The sequence below is a fragment of the Natator depressus genome, chromosome 1 (assembly GCF_965152275.1).
Source record: "Natator depressus isolate rNatDep1 chromosome 1, rNatDep2.hap1, whole genome shotgun sequence".
Taxonomy (NCBI): Eukaryota; Metazoa; Chordata; order Testudines; family Cheloniidae; genus Natator; species Natator depressus.
This window is the reverse complement of record NC_134234.1, coordinates 185229061-185246173: the sequence shown is the minus strand read 5'-3', so window position 1 is coordinate 185246173 and position 17113 is coordinate 185229061. Positions and strand designations below refer to the sequence as shown.

The window sequence follows — 17113 nt, the reverse complement described above, 5'->3', positions numbered from 1 at the left end:
AGAGTCCAGAAGAATAAAATGGGAACTAGTTGCTCCCTCAAGACCAGGAAAGTGTGGATGATAAAGGTCATTGCGCTGCCTCCAGAAGAAGAGTCCAGATTGATGGCAGTGGTAATCTGCGTCTCTTAGCTTCTCCACTGAAAGTTGGAGGCCAGTCCTGGGATTCTTCTTTGCTATACAGTGGAGGGAGGACAGCAAACACTGCAAGTAGAAGTTCAATCCTCCCTCCATAAGTTGGCTAGGGTTATCTAGGGTTGTTGAGTCTTCAGAGAGCAGTACACTCTGACTTTAGGGATGGGTGGCTGAACATTTGTAAGAAAAGATTGTGACAGATGTATAGTCTTTGCAAATATTTTGCTGTATTCTAAAGTTTAATTAAAAGACAAATAAAAAAGGGTTCCTACCTGGTCTGGTGGGGAAGATTGACAGATAAATCTAGTGGTGCCTGTCTTTATTTCCATATCCAGACAGACAGACTCCAAGAAAATGCAAACAGAGGCATGAAGATAACCTATTCCTATTAAAAGGGACACTGTAGGACAAGTAGGTATGGAAAAAGTAAGTATTACATTCACCAAGTAACAGGAAAAAAACAAAATCAATGCTGTTTGGCAAACTATGTGTCACTGAGGCCACATTTTGCTCTGTCATCTGACCTAGATTAGATATATCCCAAATGATATTCAGTTTGCCAAGTACTGCCAGTATGCGAATACAGTTTGCACTATTTTTGTTATTTTTGCAAAGGTTAATTTTCCTCACACCTCTTTCAGAATTCCCTCTGAGTCTGTCTTTCAGAAGATTCATGAACACAAGGCTTTTGACTGACAGAGTTAAATCTATCTTCTCTTCCAGAATCATAAAACCTTTATTTTCTTTCTTTGAGAGTGTGCAGAATACAGCAAAATCTCTATGAAGACTATAAAAACAGAGCCCAGGGTTTTGGAATGTTTCCACTTATTGTTCACACAAACATGCTCATTTATTTTAAATTCTACATTTTTTTCTAAATGGTCTAATTCTTAGTTGGCCTTGGAAAGATAGTCCCAAAACTTGTCAAGATGCGCAGAATGTGCTAGTTTTATTGCACGTGAAGTTTTGTTGAATTTTCTTTTCTGATTTCATTTCATGTTGACTTTCATGCCTTTAGTTTCACTTCAAAATGCAAACTGAAATTCAGCCAAGATTACAGTGTCGTCTGATTTCAGGCTGACACCATGCGCTGAGGTTCATATGGGATGGGATTTTCCAAAATGCCTAAAGATATGAAGAGCACAACTCAGTTGAAGCTCAATGGGATTCATGCTCCTAACTCTCTTACATGCTTTTTGAAAATCCCACCCTTTTTTTCCAAATGAAATCATCATCTCACCATGCTTTGTTCACAACTCAGTCCAGGTTCACTGAAAAGTTTGCAAAATCTGACCCAAATCCAGGTAGATGATATTCTTCCAATTTAGTGGTTTTGTTGTGAAAGCGTTGCACAGCTTCTTTTCATCTATATGGTATGTACTGCCATGAAACTGCATCAAATTTTTGATGGGGGATGTGGATGTACAACAGATATTAATGGAACTAGGTGAGAAACAGTCCTCCACAGGTACATCTAAGACAGAAGGCTAACCTTAGCCACATAAGGCTAACCTGAGCACCTTAGCACTTAGCAGAATGTTTTTTCTCCCATAGAAATGAATTCATTTTACTAAGGTGGATAAGTATTATTATCCTCATTTTACAGATGGAAAAACTAGGCAGTAAGGGTATGTCTACACTGGGAGTTTTCAGTCCTTTCCCCACAACTGGACTACCACTCATGTAGTTTTACCTGAGCAAGTTTAATTGATTCTGGACCATTGAGGTATAGACAGGCCATAGAACTTCCCTAAAATAATTCCTAGAGCAGACTTTTAAAAACATGTCCAATCTTGATCTAAACATTGTCAGTTATGCAGAATCCACCATGATCTTTGGTAAATTGTTCCAATAGTTAATTACTCTCACCATTAAAAATTTACATTTTATTTCCGGTCTGAATTCTCTAGCTTCAAATTGCAGCCATTGGATTGTCTTATAACTTTCTCTGCTAGATTGAAGAGCCCCTTATTAAATGTGTTCCCCTATTAGGTACTTATAGACGGTTATCAAGCCACCCTTTAGCCTTCTCTTTGTTAAGATAAATAGATTGAACTCCTTGAATCTATCATTATAAGGCTTGTTTCTAATCCTTTAATCATTCTTTTGGCTCTTCTATGAACCATCTTCAACTTATCAACATCCTTTTTGAATTGTGGGCACCAGTGGAGCTCCTGTGCCAAAAATAACGGTAAAATAACCTCTGTACTCTTACTTAAGATTCTTGTTTATGCATCCCAGCATTGCATTAGCCCTTTTGCTCACAACATCACACTGGGAGCTATGTTTAGCTGATCATCCACCATGACCCCCGCCAAAAAATGTTCATAGTCACTGCTTCCCGGAATAGAGTCCCTCATCCTGTAAATATGGCCTACATTCTTTGTTCCCAGATGTATACATTTAACCATATTAAAACACAGATTGTTTGCTTGCTCCCAGTTTACCAAGCAATCAAGATTGCTCTGCCTCAGTGACCTGGCCTCTTCATTATTTACCACTCCCACAATTTTTAAAGTCATCTGCAAACTTTAGCAGTGATGATTTTGTTTTTTCTTCCAGGGTCATTGATAAAGATGTTAAATAGCACAGGACCAAGAACCAATCACTGCGGGACCCCACTGGAAGCAGACCCACTCAATGATTATTCCCTGTTTACAGTTACATTTTGAGACCTATCAGTTGACCAGTTTTTAATCCATTTAATTTGTCTGTTAATTTTAAATTATTCTACTTTTTTAGTCAAAATGTTGTGCCCAGTCAAACGTCTTACAGAAGTCTGAGTATATTACATCAACATTACCTTTATCAATCAAATTTGTAATCTCATCAAAAAAAGATATCAAGTTAGTTTGACAGGATCTATTTTCCATAAACCCATGTTTATTTGCATTAATTATGTTAGCCTTCTTTAGTTCTTTATTAATCGAGTCCTATATAGCCACTCCATTATCTGGCCTGGGATTGATGTCAGGCCGACAGCCCTAAAATTACTCAGGAGAGCTAGGAATGGAACATAGATTTCCCAACTCTTAGTACTGTGTCCTGTGCAGTGGCTCACTCTGCCTTCTGCCAAGGTACTCATAAACAATTAGGCTACTGCAGATTAGCATTCAGGCACTGTAGCTGACGCTGAGCTACCCAATTCTGTACACCTTTTATTTGAGATTAGAATCTGTCTGTAAAGTCTCTGCTAGTTAAAAGGGTAGGAAGTGTAAGGTCACTTCAATATAAGTCACCTGCACAGGAACATAGATTGACACTGCAGTGGACTAAAGTCTTTTAAAACAGTATTATTCTTTTATGTATTTGGGAAAGTGTCTGGTTAGGGTTGCAGAAATGATACCCGAGAGTCAATGTATGTAAAATGAACACAATGAAAAATATTTAAAGAACTGCTCAATATATGATATATAGCTTTCCTAGTTACAGAGCCCTTCCAGACTATAGATAGCCACCACTTGTAGCTTTTACTGGCATGCCAGCCTGAGCGGGAATATCTACACTGCTATTTTTAGCCCCATAGCACAACCCCCGCTATCCTGAATCTGTTGCCCTCGGCTCTCAGACTCACTCTTGTGGGTCTTTTTTGCAATGTAGGCATACCCTCAGAGATGGGAACTCCTGAGTTCTAATCCAAACTCTGAGTCACTTTTCCTCTCTGTGCTTTAGTTTATCTCATCTGTAAAATGATGATGACTTATAGTTTTTTGCCTCTCTTCATTACAAAAGTATTAGGTTAAGTTAGGTACTTCCTTGGATAAGTCAGCCTTCTACTGTGTCAGCATGTAAGTCTTATGTTATCTAGAAGATGCTTTTTTGTTGGACACAAGTCTTTAAATGCATAGGCTTTGGGTTACCTCATATACTTTATTGGGTAGTATAACAAAGAATTTTAAATTCATGTGCCCAGCCCTATTCCAAGTGAAGTTACAAATTTCCCATTGACTTCAACAGGAACAAATTAGGCCATGAGTGAAATATATACAAAATAGACAAACGTACAATTAGAACATCTGTCTTTATGTATATATGTTTTGGTTCCAACTGAATTGCATGTACGATGTCTTGTGAATATCATCTTAGTACCTGCTAAATCCTTATGGCACTTCTTGCAAGAGACATTCAATTAATTTTTCTTACAGAATATATTTTTAATGAATAAAAGGAGGAAGGTCATAGTGTTGAGCTAGCTGACAATGACAGTATGTTTGCAGAGCTTCATCTTCTCTGAACATCTTAAAATATTGTGGATGATTCATGTTACACTGAAAAAAAAAAAACAGGCTGTTAATCTGGAAAGTTTCCACCAGAGAAAGATGAGTCAGAGCAGGGCATAATTATGTTCAAACTCTCAGATTCTAAGAAGTATAGAGGTCAGGCACTTGAAAGGAATTGGAAAATTCTTTTATTTGAGGGAAATGCATACTGTTAAATTTCCCGATCTGAGCTCAATCACTCAACCAGACAGAGTGATTGAGAGCTCCTAGAAACACTTTTCTACATAGGAAAATGTTGAGACTTTGGTGCTGTGCCCATAATGCTCCTGTATACCATTAAACTCTGAAAATCTCTGTGGAGGGAAGCTCAACTGAAAAAATACAGAGGATGAAATTGGGTTCAGTTCCTAGCAGTTAACCTGATGAGATCTGCGCTGTTGTTACACAGGAATGCAGTATCTAAGGAACACTCCTCCTGGTGCATGATGTGCTTGCTTTTAGACAATGGTGGGCCCCAAACCAAAATGGAGTCACATGTGCTAACTTTTCCTTAACACTGTCAGACACAAAAATATGAGCATTTCCCAAAGGGAACTATGAGTCTGGCTTGAAGAACTGTGGTTTATAATATTTATTTCTGCAAAGTTCCATTCATTGTTTTATTGATATACTACAATGGTAGATGCAATGACAATTCGGAAATGTTAATAGGTTTGTCTTTCCTTAAGAGTCTCTTCTCTTTATACAGTAGAACAAGATTCAGTGATTTATTCATATCCTATTTGAGTATTGCCCTTACACTCCAAAGATGAAAACGTACAAGTATTTTACATAGATTTGGCCATTTTTCTCTCCAGTACACTTAGATGTGACACTCTTCTGTTGAACACACAGAAATGAATCGATGCTTTGCCTCTTTGCCCTCCCCGTGTTTAAGTGTTGTATTTCATTATCCAGGAAAATGCTACCTTTCTGCACTTTTTTTATTATTGAAAAGCTTGTGTGAAGATAAGGGTCCTTTCACCAGGTCCTAAATGGGTAGGGTGACCAGATGTCCCTATTTTATAGAGAGAGTCCTGATTTTTGGGTCTTTTTCTTATATAGGCTCCTATTACCCCCCCCCCCAACCCCTGTCCCAGTGTTTCACACTTGCTTTCTGGTCACCCTGTAAATGGGGTACAACTTGGATAAAGTAAGAGCTCCTGATAGTGAGAGGTGCTCAGATCTGTGGTAGCATGGAAAAAATCTGGATGGTTTAGGTAGTTTTCTTTCCAGAACAATTCCATTAGTTGAGATTGAGTGGGTTCTTTATTATGGGAAGGTATTTTTCCTCCTCTGAGTACAGATGGACTGAGACCATACATCAAAACTAAATACATTTAATGGATAGAATCTTGTAAGATTGTTTTCTTTTTAACTCAAATTTTGATGACTATACGACACAGGGTTTAAGTGTGAGTGATTTTTTTCACTGTTCACCGTGCACGGAGAGTGTTTACATTCTCTGCTTATCAAATTGTTGGCTTTTCTACTAAGACAGTTTAGTGTATCAGTGCTGGTGGTTTTGGCAGACACAGGAATAGGAGCCACAAAATCCAGAATTCTAATTCCAGTTCTGACACTGATTCTTTGTATGGTCTTGCGCAAATCATTTAAACTTGTTGTCTTCTCCATTTTGTAAAATATGGATAATAATACCTCCCTACTTCACTAAGATGTTGTGGAGATTAATTAATGTTTGTAAAGCACCACACAATTGGTAATATTACTACAGGCCACTAGAAAGATGTCAGATGGTAAAAAAAAAAAAAAATTTGGCTTCTTCTCACCTGAAGCAGCTGTCAGCCCCAGGGCCATTGGAGTAGTAGCTGGCAGTCCGCACTGGGGCTGCCTGAATAGCTGACTGGAGGTCAGCCCCCGGGCCCGCCGGAGCAGCGGACCCTGGGCCCGCCGGAGCAGAGGCCGAAGTTGGGTCAGCCCCCCTGGGGCAGGAGCTGCAGCGATCAGCCCCTGCCGCAGAAGCAGTGGCAGCGCTGGAGCAGCTGCAAGCCCCTGGCAGCACTCAATTTGTCCCCCACCCCCTGGGTATTTTTAGTAAAAGTCAGGGACAGATCATGGGCTTCGGTGAATTTTTGTTTATTGCCCAAGACCTGTTCCTGACTTTTACTAAAAATATCCGTGACAGAATCTTAACTTTACTAGAAAGGCTGCACAAGTATCTTTAACTCAGCTCCACTGCACATATACATTACAATAAAGTCCTTAATTACAGGATCACATACAGTTTCTAAAATAACATGTAGCAGCTTGTAATATGTTTCCATTCTTTTTGTCTTACACTAATTTCATTCTCATAGGAGTTCTGAATACATTTATTGATTTAGGCATTTTACTTTGATAACTTCTTTTAATTCTATGGTATTTTCTTTAATAATTTTGTCAACAACTATACACAGTATAATTTATTTTCAGTCACCAGCACGGTGTTCCTTACATGCAAATTATCACTTTCTCCTTGTTATATCTAATCTCCAATGTTTTACATACTGTTTACTGTAGATGTGGATTTGGTTAGATATCATTCATGAACTCTCTCTAGCACAGAATTACATGACAGAGAACTACACAATATTAGAAAATGCTATGTGTCTATGGTTCTAGAAGTAAATTGTCTGATAACATATTGTCTTTGAGAATCAATATGTGATCGTGTAATTATACCATATATTGTAAAGCACATGTCCAGTGGGGTAGAATTAAAGTTGCATGTACAGCCCTAGCTACAGTATTTACAGGTTTTTTGTTCAGTTTTATAGAAAAAAATCATAACACAGAAATATTTGGTTAGACACAACCTGAATCAGGCAAGAGATCTTATCTTCTGTGCACATGTACTAATTAACCAAGTTAGCTAATTGGGTAGGTAAAGTTTAGCCTTCCTTTGCTCTCCGTGTATCCCATGCACCTCATAAGGAGACCAGTTCAGCCAAGCACTTAAGAAAATGGTTGTCTATCCAGCCCCTATTCAGCAAAGCACCTATTGATTTAAATGGGATTTAAGTACATAAAGTTAAGCACACACTTAATGTTTTGATGTATGAGAGCTAAGATGCACAATGGAAAGTACCTTGTTGCCCACCTTACCTGCTGTTCACTGAATCAGGTAAGGGGTCCTGTGGAAAATACCTTATTCTCTGTGCACATTTACTAACTAACTAAGGGTATGTCTACACTGCAAAAAAGGTGGGATCTTAACTTGAGTTAGTTAATTTGGATTAAAATGACAATGAAGACACAGCAACTCGGCTTTTACCTCAAGTTAGCAGCTCAAATTCAAACCCAAGCCTCTTCATAGGCTTTAACTTGAGCTGCTGAGTTGCTGTGTCTTCACTGATATACTAACACAAATTGTCTAGCCCAAGTTAAGAAAACATCTTTTTTTGCAGTGCAGACCTGTGTTCTCAACCTGTTTACCATCATGGGCTACATATGTAGCTCTCTATTTTATGTGGGCTGCATCCACACGGTGTATCTACTATTTGTATGGGCCTGGGGATGTCAAATGGGCTGCAGCTATGTGCTGATTGGGCCACAAGCAGCCTGCAGGATGAGAACCACTAGGTGTAGACATACTCAAAAGTAGCTAAGTGTGTAGGATAAGTCACATCCATCCTTTGCTCTGAGGGTTACTAAAAAGTGCTTTTAAGCCCATACCAAATATACCGTTGATACTTGGAGGGCAGGTTTCAAGGGGTCATAAGTAAGTCAAAATCAATATTCACAAAACCATCTTTTCCTCAGCAAGGGGTACGCTTCCATGTCAAATTTAAATTTCTACCCCAGCCATTTTGGTACCTCAGCCATTTTGGTACAGTTTTAAAAAAAACTTCACACACAGACAGAAGTCGTTTTAACCAGGAGAAGTATTTTTTTCATTCTCCAGTCAATATTACCTGAATTATTCATGCTCATATTTTCAATAAAATAAAATATTCTGGTAGACACAAAACATGGAAAATTTGAGCCTGAAAGAAGAAAGTTTTGGAAAATTATGACTGATATTAAGGGGTTAGGATGGAAATAGTCACTGTCATGCCCATTCCCAAGAAAGGCAATATAAACCAGTGGACTTCAGGAAGAATGGGAGGAATTAAAAAAACTTTACAACTTTTCTTCCCCTCAACATACAGCAACAGCAGCAAACGCAAAGCAGTACATTTAACAGAATGTGAACATAATCCTTGAATATTTATTATTAGATATTTTAACAACTAGCCAATGAAGATCAAGTTCAGTAGATTTTGCCACAACCAAAACAGCATATTTGTTTTATTTTTGCATAATTTTTGAAAACCAAAGATGAGACTGCACCCTGTGTGTACAAGACAGCCATCACTGGATAAGAATTCTGTTCCCTAATACTGTATAAAAGGCGTAGTGAGTTTGCTATGTGTTTTGATTGTTTTCATTTCTGAATGAGGCTGTGCCTAAAGCTCAACTCCCCAGACTATTGCCAAAAGAAAGGTAGTAGCAGATTTAAACTTCCAGAATCTTTTTTCCCAGCCTCGTTGTTTTGAAGAAGGGATGGAGGAGCTGTGAAGCATCCAGAAGTGCTAAATTGCACTAGGACTTATCTTCAGAGCACTTTCTGATGGCTCTTCAAAGTGAAACAGCCTGAAATTAAAGTAGATCCTCTAAGTCCTCCTTCTGAAAGCATCTAGTGCTGGGAATGATGATAGAACTTCAGGATGAAGGTTCTGCCTTCATATGTCAAGTTGGCAGAGTTGCACAATGTCATCTTTGGGCACAATTTGGGTCATAGTATTAGACCACGTAGGTTATATTATCCATTGTCTTGACAATACTGGATTGCTCCCTACAGTACAGTACTTAAAAAGCCTGGCAGTGTTTGCCTGTTAGCATATGTTAATTTACTAGGAAAGATGTAAGTGGGTTCTGCTGACTTAATGAAGCAAGCAACTCAGAAAGAGGAAAAGAGAGGCTCTTTTGAGAGTGAAAATCTAGGGTGTGGTTTGAATAGTCCTTATGTACCAACCTGAGGAGCTGCCAAGCTTGGGGAGAAGGCTTCAGCTGAATTTCATTATCTTATTGCTAATAAAGCCAAACTCCAGGAAGGGAATGGATTAGACTTTACACAGTATGTGGACTTTGTTGTGGAGCACATTGATAATGGCACCTGCTCATATATAGCATCATGAGTTATGAGTAATTTTTTAAATCCCTCTGCAAAAGAGATACAAAAGGAGGGAGAAAAGGAACACCAGGAACAGCAGCAACAACCTTCAGCTGCAGCCTCAGAAGAACCTCACTAGGCTATGTTGCAATTTATGAAGGAGAGTAGGGACAGCGGTCAGAATTTCTGAAGCAGATGTCCCAGGTTTGTTCCCCGAGGGATACAGCCCAGGTTTTGAGGACACACCAGCCCATGTCTGTCTAATACAGGACTGGATGAAGACTCTGAAGCATCTGCTCACATGTATATTATCTATTGTTTTCCTCAGGCTGTGTCTCAGGAGGAACAAGATCTCCCTGGGCTTTTTGGTGTAGATAGAGGTACAGAGCCTGCACTTTTCATTAGGATATCACAGAATGCTCCCTTCCCTTCCTGGTGAATTGTCTCTGTTCCTGGGCCAGTGAGGAAGGGTGGGGGATGGCATCACCTCCTCTTCTTTCTGGGTGACATGTTCCCCAAAGGGAGCGAAGGCTCAATAGAGAGAGACTATTACTGTGATTTGCTCTCACGGAATCATGAAATGGGCAGGGTCGTTTCCTTGCATATGGCACCCTGCTCACTCAACTGGGCAACCACAATCTAGCCTTAGGTACCAGGGAAATAATACTTATTGGCTCTTGCTAGGCTGACTCCATGCACCATATTAAGACTAGGCAGGATTTTATTTGCATGAAAGTTGATATTATCAAGATATTTTCACACCCAGTTTACCTTAGACCTTAGTCCATCCCGTGCTTTGCTGCACATTGGGCTACCCAGATTTGCCATCCTTTGCCTGTCAACTGCCCTTCTCTCCAAATCTTCCCATTTCATGTTAAGGTGCTTGATGTCGTTCAGAACTGTTCATTTCCATGTTATTTGCGGTCTTCCTCTCTTTATTCTTGTGTTTTTTGGCTTCCATTCAAGGGCGGTATTTGGTAAGCATTCTCAGAACATGTCCCAGCCACTGATGTCTTCTTTTGTAGATTATTTGTGAGACGGTACCTTGTCCAGTAATTTTTCTGACTTCTTCATTCGTCTTCCTAGCTCTATATGTTATTCCCAATATTCTTCTCAGACATTTGTGATGAAATGCAACCAGCTTTTGCATATATTTCTTGGTAAGTTGCCATGTCTCACTGCTATATGTTGTGATAGTGATAACAGTTGCTTTGTACACATTCAGCTTTGTCTTGAGGGAGATGTTTTTGAGTTGCCAGATGTTTTTGAGTGTTCCAAATGCAGTGTTTGCCTTCCCGATTCTTCTTCTTATTTCCTCGGAACTAGTACCATCTTGGCTGAAGGTACTTCCAAGATACGTAAAATTGTCCAGCTTCTCCAGTTTCTCTTCTTCAATTTTGATTTCTGTCCCTATAGTCCCCATTAACATGACTTTACAATTCTTTGCATTGTATCGCAAACCTGTCTTCTCCATTACTTCCTTTACTTGGTTTGTGCATTTTTTAGTCCATTGGCATCCTCACTGATAAGAGCAATGTCATCAGCAAAGTCTAGATTAAATAGCCTTGAATTGTTCCATTTTAGGCCATATGTTGCATTGTTTTACTCTATAGTCAATGACTAGCATAAACAAAAAAGGAGACAGGACGCACCCCTGCCTTACACCTGTCTTGATGCTGAATGGCTTACTCAATCCATTTTCCATTTCAGTGCTGCATTTTGAGTTGGCATAGAATGCCTTTATAATGTTAATTAATTTTGTTGGAATTCCGTATTGTTCCACAATTTTCCATATTGTTTCTCTGTTTACACTATTGAATGCCTTTTGAAACTCCACAAAATTGATGGCAAGACTCCTCGGAATTCAATTGTGTTCTCAATAATCCGTCTCAGGGTGAAAATAGTGTCTGTGCATGATCTCCTTTGTCTAAATCCTGATTGTTGTTCACATAGGATGGTATCCATCTTTCTTTTCATCCTGTTCAGGAGGACTGCTGCTAATACTTTTCCTGTGACAGATAGAAGTGTTACTCCCCTCCAATTTGAACAATTGTTTAGATCACCTTTCTTTGGTAACTTGATTATGATACTGAGGATCCATTCTTCTGGCACCTTCTCCTCCATCCGTATTTTGTTGCACAGCGAACAGATGACTGATTCCACATCTTCACCTCCATATTTCAACATCTCAGGATGAATGCCATCCAAACCAGGTGCCTTGTTGTTTTTCAGCTTCTGCAATGCTTTTTTTACTACTTCGATTTTTATCTCAGCTATTTCTGTATCTAGGTCTAATTGTTTATCTTGTTAAATTCCAGTTTTGTAATTAAATCTGGTTGGTTTCGCACTTCTTTGAGGTGTTCCACCCATCTATTTTCTTGTTCCTCCTGTGTTTTCAAAATTTCTCCTTGTTTCCCTTTCACTGGGACACTTCTGAATTTTGACCCATATCATGTTAACTGTTTCAGGATTGTGTAGACTGTTTTTGTATTGTTTCTTTCCCCTGCTTCTTCAGCTTCACTAGCCTTTCTGTCCAATTTCGCTTATCTTTTTTGCATTGTTTCTTTACTGCTTTGTCAAGGTTCCTGTAGGTTTGTTTTGTTTCTTCAGTCACATGTTGTAGTACTAGAGCCTTTTGTTTTCTTCTTTTGTCTATAATTTTCCATGTTTCTTCTTCTTCTGTTCTTTATTGCTTCCTCTCTTTCTACCAATTATCTTTTCAGCTGCTTCTAGCATCGCTGTTTTGAAAAGATCCCAGTATTCTTCCACTTTGTTTTCTTCAAGATCTTTAAGGGCCTCAAACCTATTCTTGACCTCTATCTGGTACTCTTTTCGTATTCTACAATCCTGTAGTTTCTGTGTATTGAACAATCCGAGTCTGTTCTTTCTTTTTAAGCGCTTTGAACTTCAATTTGATGTTTGCTTTCAGCAAATGGTGATTTCTCCCTATATCTGCTCCTCTGAATACTCTTGTGTCTAACACTGATGTTTTCCACCTCTGACTAACACAGATATAGTTGATCTCATTTTGTATACAACCGTCTGGTGAAATCCATGTCTTTTTGTGTATGTTTTATGTTGGAAGAAAGAATTGCAGATGCTAAGATTGTTTTCGGCACAAAATTCAAGGAGTCTTGTGCCATGGTCTGTCGTTGTTCCATTTGTATGTGGGCCAATGACTGTTTCCCTACCTCTTCTTTCATTTCCGATCTGGGCATTAAAATCTCCCATAACCAGGACAAGATCGTGGTTTGGTATTTCTTTCATTACATCATTCAATTCTGTATAGAATCTCTCTTGATCCTCTTCATCTGCATCATTTGTTGGAGCATATGCCTGGACTATGGTGCACTTAATGTGCTGAGAGTGGAATCTGGATGCCAGTCGCTTATCTAATATTGGCTGCCAATTCATAAGTGATTTCTTTGCAGCACTATTCATGATGATTCCTACACCTCTCTCATGTTTGGTTCCCCCTGAATATAACATTTTTTTCCTCCAGATGTTACCATATCTTGATCTTTCCATCTAACCTCACAAAGTGCTAGGATGTCAATTTTATATCTGTCCATTTCTTTGATTACTTGTGCTAATTTTCCTGCACTATTTAGAGTTTGTACATTCCAGGTAGCTATGGATGTACTCTTTTTGGCCATCAGAATTTGGACTATCGAGTGGGTGACTTCCTGATGGATTTGATCATCCACTGTAACATGCACATCTGAACGCTTTCTATCTTCCTCAGGCTGTGATTTTTGGTTTATGTGAGTAGTTTCTCTAGCTAGAAGTTTTGGTTTTTTTACAGTGACGGGAAGCCGCCCCATCAACCAACTCTCCTCATTTTTTATCCGGACTTGGGACCGGCACTTGAATCATGAAATGGGCAAGGTCGTTTTCTTGCATATTGCACTCCTGCTCACTCACCTGGGCAACTACAATCTAGCCCTAGGTACCAGAGAAATAATACTTATTGGCTCTTGCTAGGCTGACTCCATGCACCATATTAAGACCAGGCAGGATTTTATTTGCATGAAAGTTGATACTATCAAGATATTTTCCCACGCCGTTTAGTTACAATAAATATGGTTGACTTTGCTAAAATGCTTACTAAGTCATTCCACTCATCCCTTAGCAGGCAGCAACAGCTCCTGTTCAGATGATAAATCTGAATCCTTCTCTTCAAAACTGTGCAACTAGGGCAGATATGTGGATAACACAATTTCAGCCAGATCAGATATACTGCAGAAAGGTATACAGCCAATACACCAAAATTTCCATTTGCTTTGTCTGTCATTTGTCTGTAGTTACTTCTATAGGTGGAAACTAAAACATTCAAGATACTAAAATTCATTCACGCCTTATGGACAACAACTCTTGATATTTAAGTATTTTTAAATGAATTATGTACTTATGAAATGTCAGATGACACACTATCCACAGAACTTATAAAGCATGGGAAACAACACTACACACTACTCTCCTCTGACCAATGTTTTTACATCATTCTGGATGCATCACCTCTACAGGTGAGAGGAGATTTCAGTTTCTAGGGCCATTCAGTCCTTGACTCTTTGACAAGAGAGCCAATACGGATTCTAATCGTGATTGTTTTTATGATGTTAAGACTTGTCCTGGATAGAGATCAATTTTTTAAACTTTTATTTAGGTAAGAGAGAATATTAAATTACTGTAAAAACCAAAGGAAAAAATATTCTCCAACAGGAATAGAATCATGCTTTTCCTAGATCTAAGTCTGATTGCTCAAGTTTGAAGACTTTAGCTAAACAAGAGAAATGTTGACCCTGCAGCAGTAACTTGTGTATGTGTGTAATAAATAGAAGCTAAGAGCCAGAAGTCAGTGAAGTTGACATCTTTTCTTGCTCAGGGGAAAGCTGCTGCTAACTAGAAAAAACTGCAGAGTTCACTAACTGATCAGCTTTAATTATGTGCAAATGATCCTTGTTTTAGTGACACAAAACTGACTTTCCCTATTGTACAGTTGGCAGAAAGAAGTTAATTGAGCAATCCAGAAACTTGTTCTGTAGAAACCATGCAGTCCTCTCTTTCAGCTTGTCAAAAAATGATGTTATGTTTTGTTTAAAGTCAAATAGGCTTATCTAAATGCTTACCACTCTGGCAGCCAGTACAAGGTTACCATATGGGGTCAGTGCATAGGAACAAATACAGCTGCTACTGCTGGAACTATGAAATGTTACCACCAAATGCAGCAAAACCCATTGACATGGTGCTAATCATAAGGCATTTAAATGGAGATGTGGGAGACCAGATGGCAAATTAGAATATAATAGGAATACTTGAGCAGGGTATGAGTAGATGCCTTTCCCTAACATAGCACTCTCTATGAGAAGTTCAAAATTCAGCACATTTCCTAACAACAAAAACAGTAGGCTAAAGATCAGTTCACTGGGAGACACTGAACCTAAGAGAAGCAGAATGTCTTCTGGAGCGCTCCTGAATGCAGGGGGAGGGTGTCCATTCCATCATTCCTTAGGCTGGTGCCGAGCACGCCGCATTCTCTGTATCCAGTGTCTGCTGGCTGAGTGCAGAAGGAGCAGCATCATGGCTGCACGTCCTTTCCATTTTCCATGGTGTGACTAGCATTGCTAATGGGGCTGGGAGGAAGTAGTCCTTTCACACAGAGGGGCGTAGGGGCTGTTTTCTGACTGGAACCTGCCTGGGCATGTAAGAAAAAGAGGAATGCACTGTGCACACTCCCCAGCATTTTCAGCCTGTCTTATCTGGCCTGCAGCCTCTTGAGCCACCACTACGTGTGCCTCTAGGTCTGAATCTCAATTACTCTAAGACCTCTTTACATTCCTCTGGCAGTGTACACACACTTTAAGCTACTTTACACTGACAGCATGTTGTGAAGGAGCCTGAAGATGCTTGAGAATTCAGGACTTAAACTGTGTGGGGAGAGAATATGGATGATATTGCAAGCAGTGTCACTAGGAGGGAAGATAGACAGGGACTTTATAACACCTAGGACAGTGCAGAGAATTCAACATGAAAAAGAGTCACAATCAAGTCACCTGAAGAGACTATATAGCAGTGAGAAGATGGATCAAATTGGTGAGAGGTGGTAAAGAAATATACAAATACATCTGTGATCAGTGTGATGCTTGACTGAAAGCAGCAAGTAGGAGACACCACCGACTATTTAATTCAGTGAGAGCTTTTAAAAGGTTTGAAGCCAAGAGTATGTAACATCAAATTAAACAGAAATAAAACTTTATCAGAGGCTGTGGAAAAAATAAATCTGTGCTAGTAGCAAAGTAGAATAATTAATTTCACTCTCGAAATCATACCTATTGCTGGAATGTAACCATCCATTTATAATCATTTAGTTGGTGGTGATGCTGTAGAGAATAAATGTGAAATTTCTCAAGGTGACTCATTTTATCTTTTTTTTTTTTTTACTGGGAATTTTCCTTGCTTTAAATACCTCATTTCTCCATTCATCAGTCTTCACCATCCAAGTGAGTGAGACTTTTAAATTTTCAGTAGTATGTTTAGACAGTACTTCTCTGATTACTACATTCATTCCTGTCATAAACAAAATCTCTTGAGCTGAACATTGTCTTAAACAGCAGCTGCTTTACCTTCGCTGTTATAATCTGCAAACAGTTATGAACATATCTCTGTGTCAAACTAAATACCCCATTTTGTTTTGTGAACACTGTTTTGACTGTAATCTGCACTGTACCTTCAGTTTTGCCTTTTAACCTCCATATGGGATTCCAGGAGGTCTTAGCAGAGGATTAACATTGGAGAACACTCAAGAGGTGTTAACTTGGAGGGTCTTCCACTAAAATGGAAGCATACTAGGTCAATGAGCTGGGGAAGTCATCTGAGAGAGGGGACTGAAGGGTTGGGTGGGAGAGTAGAACCAGAACATGAGGCTATGCAGGAGGAGAATGCAGAGAGGAAGAATCCTGGAATCCCTGAAGGTCATTAAGACTCAAAGGACTCTTAGGAGAGGTGAAGAAACTGAGGCAGGGATATGTGTGGGTTTTTTTTTCCCCATAGATCTGTATATCTCTTATGTTTGTCCATGAGTAGAATGCGATTGGTTTAGAAAGTCCTCTTGCAAAGTCTCTGTGTTAGTTGCTTTAACAGTCGTTAAGCCACAGAGAGGGAAATAGTAATCTAGAGGGCCCACAGTAGAACTCTGGGCATACGGAAGAGCTATTGTGCGGGAGGCCTTGTGTTTCAAGGATTAAGCAGTTGGATTGTGGAACCTCATGTCTTGGACAGCGAGTCTAGACAGAGAATCTCCATCCCGAGAGCATGCCTGGATTCTCATAGACAGTGTTGAGACTCTGCGCAGACACAGCAAGCCCAAGAGGATGTGGGATCCAAGGGTTGGTTCCAAACACTGCAGACTGGTGAGCATCCAGCCGGGGGAGCTCAGCCAGGATTATAACAGGTACTGCTTTAACCACTGCATTCATTCCTGTGGAAAACAAAATCTCAAGCTAAAATCTCTTTCTTCAAGAGTAGTTGCTTTGCCTTTGCTATTATAATTTGCTAAAAGTTATGAACT

The 17113-nt window shown here is 39.4% G+C and overlaps 1 protein-coding gene across 7 annotated transcripts in view; it reads left to right on the top strand.

The window, feature by feature from the left end:
• LOC141999196 (ephrin type-A receptor 6) overlaps positions 1-17113 on the top strand; it is an 817098-nt gene that overhangs the window by 612542 nt on the left and 187443 nt on the right. The gene's annotated exons all lie outside the window — the stretch shown is intronic.